The 11,210-nt window shown below is 31.0% G+C and overlaps 1 long non-coding RNA gene across 1 annotated transcript; it reads left to right on the forward strand.

Moving 5' to 3' along the window:
• The first annotated feature begins 1,508 nt into the window (after window positions 1-1,508).
• Window positions 1,509-4,120, forward strand: LOC129312855 (uncharacterized). Its single transcript, XR_008593743.1, has 2 exons — window positions 1,509-1,623; window positions 3,779-4,120. It is a non-coding gene; the product is annotated as an uncharacterized LOC129312855 (long non-coding RNA).
• Window positions 4,121-11,210: the final 7,090 nt, after the last annotated feature.

Here is an 11,210-nt window from a genome sequence, read left to right on the forward strand (position 1 = left end):
ATATATTGTGTAATATAAGAATGTGTGTTAGGGTATATCTCATATAAGCAACGACTACTATTTAATTACGGTAAAGGCAAGTTGTTCCAGCATTTGAGCGATGCCTTCAATGATAAATTAAATTAGAAACTATACATGCTATTTCCTTTATTTAATACTACCCCCATCTCAAATTATAAGTCATTTTTGAAGGAGTTTTTTTGTCTTAAAATATAAGATATTTTGAGTAAATTAAGGTTTTATTAAAGGCATCAATTTTAATATTACCCTTCCTCTCAGTGCACTTTTGAAGGAGTATTTAATATAAAAATACTAATTTTTTTTCTCAAAATGCTTAAGTTCATTCATCCAGTGCACAAAATTAAAGGCATATGATTCTTATCTTATAGATCAATCTTACAAATAATTATAAATATGTTTTACATGTAATTATATTTAATATCTCATATTCTAGTAATTATATATTTTCATAAAAAATGCTTTGATTACAATATTACTTTAGTTTGTAGATAATGTTTTTTTACAGAATTATTGACTTTTTAATTTTTTTGTAACAATTTATACTGCAAATATAAAATCTATTATAATAGTCATTATGGTAATTAATTTCTCATATTTTTGTGAACTAATTAATTTCTCATATATATGTACGGGGAATTAATCATATGTCACTTTTAACTTGTTATGAAACAATGTGTCTTTTAGCTTAACTAAAAGTCGTTTTGCATATGGTTTTAAAAGAAAATCATGATTTTATTTGTAATGCCATAACTCAACAGCACAACACATAATTGAAAAAATTTTGCCCATGGATTTCATAAACTCAGCAGTGCAGCACATATAACTGAAAAAACTTTTCCCACAAATTTCATAAATCCAGAAGCACAATACACATAATCGGCATAATTTTGTTAACAATTTTTTTAAGACCACTATGTCTTTATTGCAAAGTGTGCCTCATGTTTTTCTCCACTTGCCTTCAACTATATATACAAGAATTATTGACTTTTAATGTTTTTTTTAATAATTTATACTGCAAATATAAAATCTATTATAATAATCATTATGGTAATTAATTTCTCATATTTTTGTGAACTAATTAATTTCTCATATATATGTATGGGGAATTAATCCTATGTCACTTTTAACTTATTTTGAAATAGTGCATCTTTTAGCTTAACTAAAAGTGGTTTTGCATATGGTTTTAAAAGAAAATCATGGTTTTATTTGTAATACCATAACTTAACAGCACAACACGTCATTGAAAACATTTTGCCCATGGATTTCATAAACTCAGCAGCACAGCACATAGAACTGAAAAAACTTTGCCCTCAAATTTCATAAACCCAAAGGCATAGTACACATAATTGGCATAATATCGTTAACAATTTTTTTTTTATTTTTAAGACCACTATGTCTTTATTGCAGAGTATCCCTCATGTTTTTCTCCTCTTGCCTTCAACTATATATACAAAAATTCAATCATAATATTTCAATATACATTGCAGAATATGAGCAGAATCATTTTTGCAAACAAATTAGAATTGGTTTGCATGACTTTTAAGCAAGCTTCAATGTTGAGGAAGACAACACAATCTTATCAAATCAACAAAATACTAAAAGGTGAGTTTAACTTGGTTTATTTATCTTATTTTCTTGTTATTGTTGTACATAATTTGAAAAGCATTATATATTTTACAAAAAGAGGTAAAGTTATGCACATTTATATGTGATCAATATGTTTGCAAAGGAAGATTTCAAACAAGGATGACTCTTCCTTTTTGAATCGTGTAACATCCTGAAAATTTTAAGACTCAAATTTATTTTAAAAATAAAATAAAATATCTATAATTAAATTAAAATTAAGAATAATTTAATAGAGGTCCAGAGTTTAAAACTTTCGTAGCAAAATTTTGGTTTTATTTGATTTTTAACTATGAAAAAAATTACCAAAGTTGACCCAGGCTTTTGTGTTATAATAAAAAATTTTGGGTCCTTTCTTGTAATTTTCCCCAAAGTGTTAGATCAGTAGTTTTAAGAGCAAACTAGATGCAAAAAATGAAATAGAACAAAGGGAAAAGGAAAGCAAAAAACACACGAGAGAGAGAGAGAGAGGAAGAAGAGAGGAAAAAGAGACAGAGTTAGGTTTGGATCTAGGAGGGTTTACGACCGTTGTGAGCTCGGCTAAATGATAGGTAATCTTCCTACTTCAATCCTCTTGATTTTCTTCAATTTTTGTAAGAGGAAATTTTCAAAATTTGATCCAAAAGGCTTTATTCTTGTAAGCTTTGGTTTCTTTGAATCGTAGGGAGGATGTTTTGAATTTCTATGCAGTGATCTAATGTTTTGAGTGGATAATTGGATGAAAAGAGGTGGTTTGGACATAAATTAAACTCCAAGAGATTGGGTTTTGCTCTTTAATGGTTAAAGCTTATTGATTTAGTTATAATCATGTTATTTGAGCCCAATAAGATTTAAATTAAGGTTTGGTTTTTATTATAAGAGCTAATGGTGAAAGTTAGTGACACTAAGTGAAGATTTTTAATTGATTAAAAATTATATGAATTTAAAATTAGCCTAGTGACGGCTAATAAATGGTTTTGGTGGTTAAGTGGTATTATGTGAATGGTTGGTTTAATATATAGACCATTGGGATGGATTATGCCTCATTGACCCAAGTTGTGTGGTATGAGTTATAATCTTCATTAATGCTATTTGTCATGATAAGTGATGTGGATCACTTATATGTTGTAGAGAATTGTTGGTGGAATTTATTCGGAAGTTAAGGAACAAGCCAAGTCCTATTTTGTATAAGAGAAACCCTTTTGTTTTCAAAAGGTTAAGGTAACAGGGAAATTTATATTTCTCATTGCTTTGTTTAGCTATTTTTGAGTAGATAATATTATCTAGCATGCATTACATGTTTTAAAATTGAATGCAAATAAAATGTGTTTTAGAAGGGTTTATAGGGTATTGCTTTAATAATAATGCAACTATATTTACTATCTATTTAATAATGATGTTGCTTATAAAAATAATAATATTAGCATGCATTGTGATCATAAAAAATGAGGAGTTGCACTTAGAGAAGTGCAATTATGTTTGGTACCTTAGATAGGATAAGGAACTGCTTAAGGGATGAATTATGAGTGTTATACTACCTTGAGTGTTGAAATGGTCAATATTTGGGAAAGGTAGAAAAAGGGTAAGAGGAATGATCTCGGTGGGAGTTCACCAATAGGAAGATGTGGTCTTGTGATATTCTATGGCTCATTGTCAGTACTCAGTGTTGCCTTTCGTATTGTGGGCTCAGTATACTAAAGTGGTTAGTGGATTGAGTGTTCAACACCTCTCAGTGGGAGAGGGAATTTAGCATATGAAGTATAAGGTTGAGTGCCTAGGCCAAGGTAGCCCTTACATGGAAAGTAAGTTAGGCTGACTCTGGGAGGGAGTTAGTTTTGACTGCTCAGGATTCACGTCAAAGAGACATAGGCGGTTCGGTGGATTAGATCATGCCTTAGTTTATATGTTATGCCTGTGGAGGTATAATGGGTATAAGGTTTACCTACAAGCTAAAGAGTGCTAAGGGGCATTTTATTGGTCAGGAAAGGCTATATCAGCCTATCTCATGCATTCAAGCATTTTAATTGATTAATCATATGTTATTTTGAATCTATTATTTATTTACTTGATGATGGCTTTCCTTGTAATAAGGAATATTGATTTCTCTGTTACTGAGACTATGGTTGTCTCACCCCTTTCTTTACAATATTTACAGGTCTAGGCGAAGGATCTATTGGTAGACAGGGAAAAGAGTTAAGCTAGGGGTTTGCTTGTGATTTGTAAAGAACTGCAACCCCTTTTCTTTGAGCAAGTACAATGTAATGTATTTAAGATTAAGGTGCCAGTAGGATGTGATTATATATATGCATGTGAATATGTGTGGATTGTATGCCTTTATATGATTTTTTATCTGCTTGTGAACTTGTGATTAGAAAACTTGGTTATGGTATGTGGTTTTGATAGATTTATTTAGTAGACCAAGTTTCTACTACAAGCAGATATTTATTTTGATATGTATGTGATTCTATAAGTAAATGCAAAGTGGTTGCATTGCAAATGGTGTGCTATGGCAAACATATACTTTGGATAGAGAGAGTAAGTATGTGGGCCCCACAGAGATCTCTGAGCCAAGTGAAAATATTTAGCGTGTGTATTCATATGCGTATATGATATTTAGAATGGTTTTTGGCCATTCTTGTGTGATTTGTGAATTTTGAGGACTTAGGGTCCATTTTAGGAAACGGCCCCCGAGTGTTCAAATTTTAGTAAAGGCTTTTTTCTAGCATTAAATGTTCTATCAGGTATTTTTTAGTCCTATTTGACGTGTCCAAAGTGTTCCCATAGGTTTGTGACCATTAAGATGAGATTTGGACAATTTTGAAAATGGTTTTTACTAAAAAAACTCTACTTTTGCATCCGGGTGTCCAAATCTTAATCCGACGGTTAGATTTCTCTAAAATTTAAGTCACAAGTAAAACCTTTTATAGGCTTCGTGTAGGCTTTAGAATCACATCAATTGGACACCGGAAAGAAAAATGGCGCACTTTAAAATTTGGTTTGGAGGAGCTGTCATGATAGAAAAAGTGCTGTCATGACAGCAACAGTAATCATGTTGCAACATGTATGAAATTTAATCTGTCTGTTGGGTCTTTTCAAAATTTTGTATGCTAATAGTACTCTTTGAAAGTGACATGTGGGATTTGGAATCGTTCTGATCGAAGGTCGGATGATGAAATAGTACACCTCGGAAGTTAGTCCGAAGGTGCTGTCATGATAGCAAAAATGGCCAAACTTGTAACATGTTTAATTTTTAATCCGATCATTAGATCTTTTTAAAACTTGGTGTACTACTAGTAATCATTAAAAATGACATGTGAACTTTAAAATCACTTCGATCAGAGGTTGAATGGCAGAACGGTGCCTCCTAAAAGTTGGCCCGGGAGAGTTGTCATGACAGTAATTTAGTGCTGTCATGACAGCATATTTTTATCCCACTTTCATCTAGCTTACTTTTGTGCGTTATAGGTAGAACTTATAGTTTTTTTTTAAAGGCTTTAAATGTTTATTTTGTGATAGTTTATTTGTTTATTGATTTAAATGATTTCTTTCATAAGTTGGTTTTAGGATCAACTCCTTAATCACACTTAGTTTATTTAAATTGGGTGATTTTTGGATAACACTTGGAACAAGTATTACAAATGGGACTTCAGCGAATGTTCCTGATGAGTGGGAAAGAGTTGTGTATGTATTACCTATAAGGTCACATGAAAGAAACAATTCTCTAACTAATAAGAACTTGACATTCATCCTCAATTAAAAGGGGAGGCATCAACCATGCTATGACTTGAGACTTCAACAAAGGTGTATGATCATCTAGAAATCACTATTACAGGATAAACCTTTAACAATGGGTAAAAAATACTTTTAACAATGATTACAAAACTGCTATTGTTTTAGAGGATGTTAATAGTATATGACTTTTAACAGTAGTCTTGGACTGCTGTTGAAAGTCCTATGCTTTAAATGTTTGCAAAAAAAGGGTGACTTTTAATAATAGGTATCATAACAATTGTTGTTAAAAGTCTAATTTTAAAAGTCCTACTTTTAACAGTAGGTATAGTGATAACAATTGTTAAAAGTAGACTTTTAATAGTGGTTATTGTCCTAACCTTTGTTAAAAGTGGATTTTTTTAAAAAAATTAATTCTGTTTCTACTTATTTTCCTAATTTCTTCAAATGAAAATGTTCTATACAATTTATTGTTAGCCAACTAGTTCCAGTACATGTAAATAATATAAATTTCAATACAAAATTTGATAGAAAATTACATAAAACTCAAAAGATCTATACAATTTCCTAAAAAACTACCTAAACTTCACATACCATCTGCAAAATATTGTGCCTATTGTGTAAGAATGTTGTCAACCTCTTCCTCAAAGAATGGTTCTGCAATGTCAAACATACAAATTAAAATATAAAATTGCAATTAAGACATTAACTAACTAATTTAAATAACAATAAAAATAGCTTTTCAAAAATATATTTACCTCATTTATGAATTAATTCATTCTTGATGTGATGATGTTGAGCATGTGCCTTATCATATATAAGTTACACAAACTAGTCTTCTGTGGTTGCTTACAACTCTATCTAAAAAACATATATATAAGCAATCAGTAATAATCTTAATGATTGAATAAGTTAATAAAGTGTTAGTTTTACTTACCTTTGGCTCGATCCATATAAAATCCTTGGGTTCATGATAAGAAAGAAATATTTAATAAAATGCACAAAATATTTAATAAAATATATCACAACTTGAACCATACTCACAAGTCTCTTGGGTCATGTAATAAAAGTACCAACAGCTTCAGACATGGCATTGACCTTGTCAGTAGGGAATGGGATGAATGCCTCCATTACTTTTACATCTTTTACCACTACTCTCACTTGATCTTGTTGCATTACCTTGTGGTGGACAGTTTGTCCTAAAGTGTGAACACTGCCAAGAGTGACCAAGCGTCTATTAGAATCCTCTAGATATAACTCATATAGTTGATCAGTGTTTCCCATCAAAGACCTTCTGACATGTGTATAGGAACATTACTCCCTTTCGTGCTGTGAAATCTAAGAAATTGTGTATGAGGTTCTTTTACAGTTATCTCTTGTAGTAAGATCATAAAGGTCATCATCTCCTTTTTCATTTTTGCAAGCCAAGCTTCTAAGTGAGCTTCAAATGAAGATTTAACATCCTTCATTGCTTGTTTCCTTATATTTTTTTTACAGTTTCCAGCTCCTCTCTAGTAATAACACCCAAGCTGTTAGGGTGTTCCGGTACTCCAATATAATCTTTGATTCCCATACCAAATCTGACACTTATAATACACCTCGGATGCTCTAGTTTGCCTTTAGCAACCATAAAGATGTCATTTCTATCCTCTAGTGCAAGGATCCTTGAGATTGCTATTCCTTAAGAGCCTCCTATAACAAAAAAAAACAAAAAATCATAATAAAAATATGAATAATTGAATAAAAAATTAAATAATTAAATGTTACTTACAATCCTTTCGACAATCTCACATGCTTCTCGCTTATATACCTCTTTGTCTTGCATTGATGCCTATACTTCCATTTATCCTCATGAGAGATAGGCGATGTGGGGATAAAAGGCTAGAAGGATCGGATTTAGCTTCTTCTACTCTCTTCTTCAACTTCTCATCCATCAAGATATCGTCAACTCAATCATAACTCTGAGTAATTTCTTGCCTTTTGCTCCTTTCTCCTGTTAATTAATAAGAAATTAACAAATTAATACAATCAATTGAATTAAATTACTAAAATTAAATCACAAATAAAATCAATTAACCATAGCTTTTTTAGAGGTTCGAATCCTACAAAATTCTTGCTAAGTTTGTTCATCAAGAAATTGGTATGTCTTAAGAGGATCAAGAAGAGGTTGACCTTCTTTCAACTTGATGTGGATGAATTTTCTCGTAAGGTCAATCTTGAAACATCTTTAAAATTCTCCATAATATTTTAGTAGCTGTCTCCGACATGCTTGATCATTAGGAACATTATAGGTGAGCTATAATTAATAATAGTTAGTCTTTTACACATAATAGTCATAAATATTAATAACTTTACAATGATATACCTGAATGCTTTCCCAAATCTATTCCTTGACACATTCTGGCATATCAAGCCAATCTTTAAACAAGATACTAGGCTTGTTATGTGATAGAAGCCCAAGGTAGCTGACAAACTTGGCCTTATTTGGCCCATATGGTTTCCACTGCCAATCAAAATGGATTGGTAATCTACAGCTAGTAGTCCTACTCAAAGTTAGCTTTCTTAGTCGCGTGCCTTGTCTACCCCTCTTAATTGACTGGCTTTGACTAGGATTACTATCACCGTTATGAGCAATTTCTGTAGTTGATTGGCTCTGAGTAATCTTTATAGTAGCTTGGCTCAGAGTAACCTCTATAATAGGTTGGCTTTGATTGGGCTAACTTTGAGCACTGTTAGTAGGTCGACTTTGATTTTTTCTATGTTCCTAAAAATAACATAAAGAATTGTAAATAAGACATAATTCAAACAATACAAAAATAAATAACACATAAAAAATTGTAAATAAAACAAAATTCATAATTCAAAAAATAACATTAATTTTAAAATTAAATTTATATAGGGATATTCTCCCATATCCCTTCATGGTAATCACTTCGTGTGGCATGTTTGTAACCTAACTGATCTACATTCAAATTGGGTAGTCTTGACGAGAATGTAAGAGTTTTAGAAATATCAAAGCCTATTTCATTCTTGTCATTACTATCAATCAACCTTTTTCCTTCGAGAGTTATTGATTAACTTTTGTTAGCCAGATTGGTGACATAGAAAACATGTTTTGCTTAGTTTGCTATACTAAATGGCTCCTCTCAATAAGTTAGTCTTTTAAGATTAATCAATGTAAATCCTAACTTATCCACTTGAACACCATTGATGTCAATCCACTTGCATTTTAAAATAGGCAATCTAAATTTTGTATATTCAACCTCTCAAATCTCTTCAATAATCCCAAAATAAGGCATAGATGCTAATTTTGAATTTATCTTTCTTGAAAAGTGCACAGTTTCAGCCACTATCATAACTCTACTATTTTGCACAGTACTCTTCTAATCAAAAGATTTTGTATAGAAGGAATACCTCTTAATATTATATATACTCCAGCATATCACATCTAAGTTAGGACCTTTTACTAATCATTTCATAGTTTCAAAAATATTATCTCCATTTAAGACTTTTTATTTGAACCAATCTACAAAAGTGTTATTGTGCTCTTTCAAGAACTTTTTTTCAGTCATTCTCAATTGATTGCATTCTACCCTTAGAAGTTCTTTATGTGTATTTATGTAACTTTAAACTTCATCAATATTATTTAGGAAATATAAATATACTTCTTGCACTTCATCATAATTCATGCTCTTTATTGATACTCCATGTGTGCCTTGACCTAATTGCCTCCTTTCCTTATGAGATTTAGGAAGCCCAATTGATTTCGTATTAGACAAGTAATCAAAACAAAATTCCATATATTCTTTCATGACATATTCACTTCCTAAATTCCGTACATACACATCTACATGTTTATGTACAAGTATTGACTTCTATGGCAACTTATATACATAACCACTACTATTTACTCAAATTCATTACACCATCTTACAATGACCTTTTTAGAGAAATCTTTACTCAGCCTATATCCTTTCTCTTTGCACTACTAGTATCTGAACGTAAAAAATGTAAATAACGACGGTGATATCAAAATCTCAATAACTGATATAGCTCATTTAATGTTTATTACCACATATAACTATGCCAAAGTAACAAAACTAAAGTAACAGCTTATATATATATATATATATATTATATTATATTAAAATCATATAGAATTTCCCCTTTTTAAAAGCATTTCCATACAATTAAAAAAAATAGCATGATCACCTATCTATCGAACCTTCAATGCTCCCATCATGAAACTATAAGATTTACTGGATTAATCACACATTCACTTAAGCACTACTTTTGGTGGTAGAAATATCCGACTAAAGGTAATCTATATATCTATGGACTATAGTTTCCCTCATTGCACACACTTGTGATAGAGGCATTGTTGACTCCTAACTGCATCCTAACAGGCAATAGGGAGTTATTTGACTACCTAAATATCCCATGATAACAGTCCTAATATGATGTTGTACTGAATTACCCATGGTACTAGCTTGTAAAATGTAGCATTAGATGTCCCATGGTGCCAGCCCGATCATATGGATTTGTTTACTCACATCTCCACATACACATATCCATGCATACCTTAGGTGAACTCCCACCCCATATGATCATGCTTTTCACACACATTAATCATTACTTTTAAAATTTCCACTATATACTCATATATAAATAAATTCATTACAATTTAAAATTCAATAGAAATTCAATAAACATTCCCACATCATATTGCATGCCAAAATTATTTGTAATGCAAAATCATGTATCAAAAGCATAATCATCAAAATTTGTTGAGTGAGATGCTAGGTTTAAAAAGAGGATTTGAGCCTGAGAAATACTTTCTCTATGCTATTATGCTACCAAATTTTTTTCAACGGTTGAAGGAATATGTGGATGCTCATATGTTATGACTCATGATTGATTAATTACTTTATATTATATGTTGAGTAGTCAATTTCTTTTTTAATCTTTGATTATTCCTTTTTTCTCCATATTCATGAATCACTGATCACATTTTCTTGAATGAAATTTTTCTATATTAAAGTTATAGATAAGAATGGATGTTTGTCAATTGATTAAGTAAAGAGTACTTAAATGGTGTGAAAGAATTTATAAGGTTTACTCTTTAGCATGTAAAAGACCCCAGAAGAATAGTATGCCCTTGTGTAAGATGTAGTCCTTTAAAGCAGATTAGTGCATCTAAGTTAGAAGATCATTTAGTGTACCATGGAATTGATGAAAATTTCAAGTGCTGGCACAAGCACGAAGAGACTAAAGACGATAAGTGTAATGATAACTAAGAGCATAAAGGAAGCTTTGAAATAAATGATTGTGAAACAGATACTTATGAGGGTGATTATCATGAAGAGATGGCTAATCCAATTGAAAGGGAACTTGAAGATTTTCCAAAACTATTAGAGATATTGAAAATTGATGTAGAGAAGTCCTTGTATGTTGGTTGCACCGAATTGACAAAGTTGTTGGTGGTGTTGAAATTGTACAACTTAAAAGTGAGCAATAGATAGAGTAATAAAGCTTTACAGAAAATATTGTACTTATAATACAACTTCTACCTGCAAATAACAAGCCTTTAAGGACTATACGTGAGGTAAAACAAATAATATGCTCAATTGACATGAGTTATGAGAAGATAGATGCTTGTTTAATGATTGCATATTATTTCAAAATGAATATGCATTATTAATAAAATGTCCAAAATGTAATGCCTTACACTATAAAGAAACCAGGAAGAGTTTAGAGAAGGCATTATAGTACTTTCTCATTATACCTAGATTTAGACACTTGTATAATAGTATAGAAGATGCAATAAAATTAGCATGGCATGTGAATGAATGAATCAA

This window comes from Prosopis cineraria, unplaced genomic scaffold (assembly GCF_029017545.1).
Source record: "Prosopis cineraria cultivar Desert tree isolate PC_DT_omini unplaced genomic scaffold, ASM2901754v1 PC6, whole genome shotgun sequence".
NCBI classification, from domain to species: domain Eukaryota; kingdom Viridiplantae; phylum Streptophyta; class Magnoliopsida; order Fabales; family Fabaceae; genus Prosopis; species Prosopis cineraria.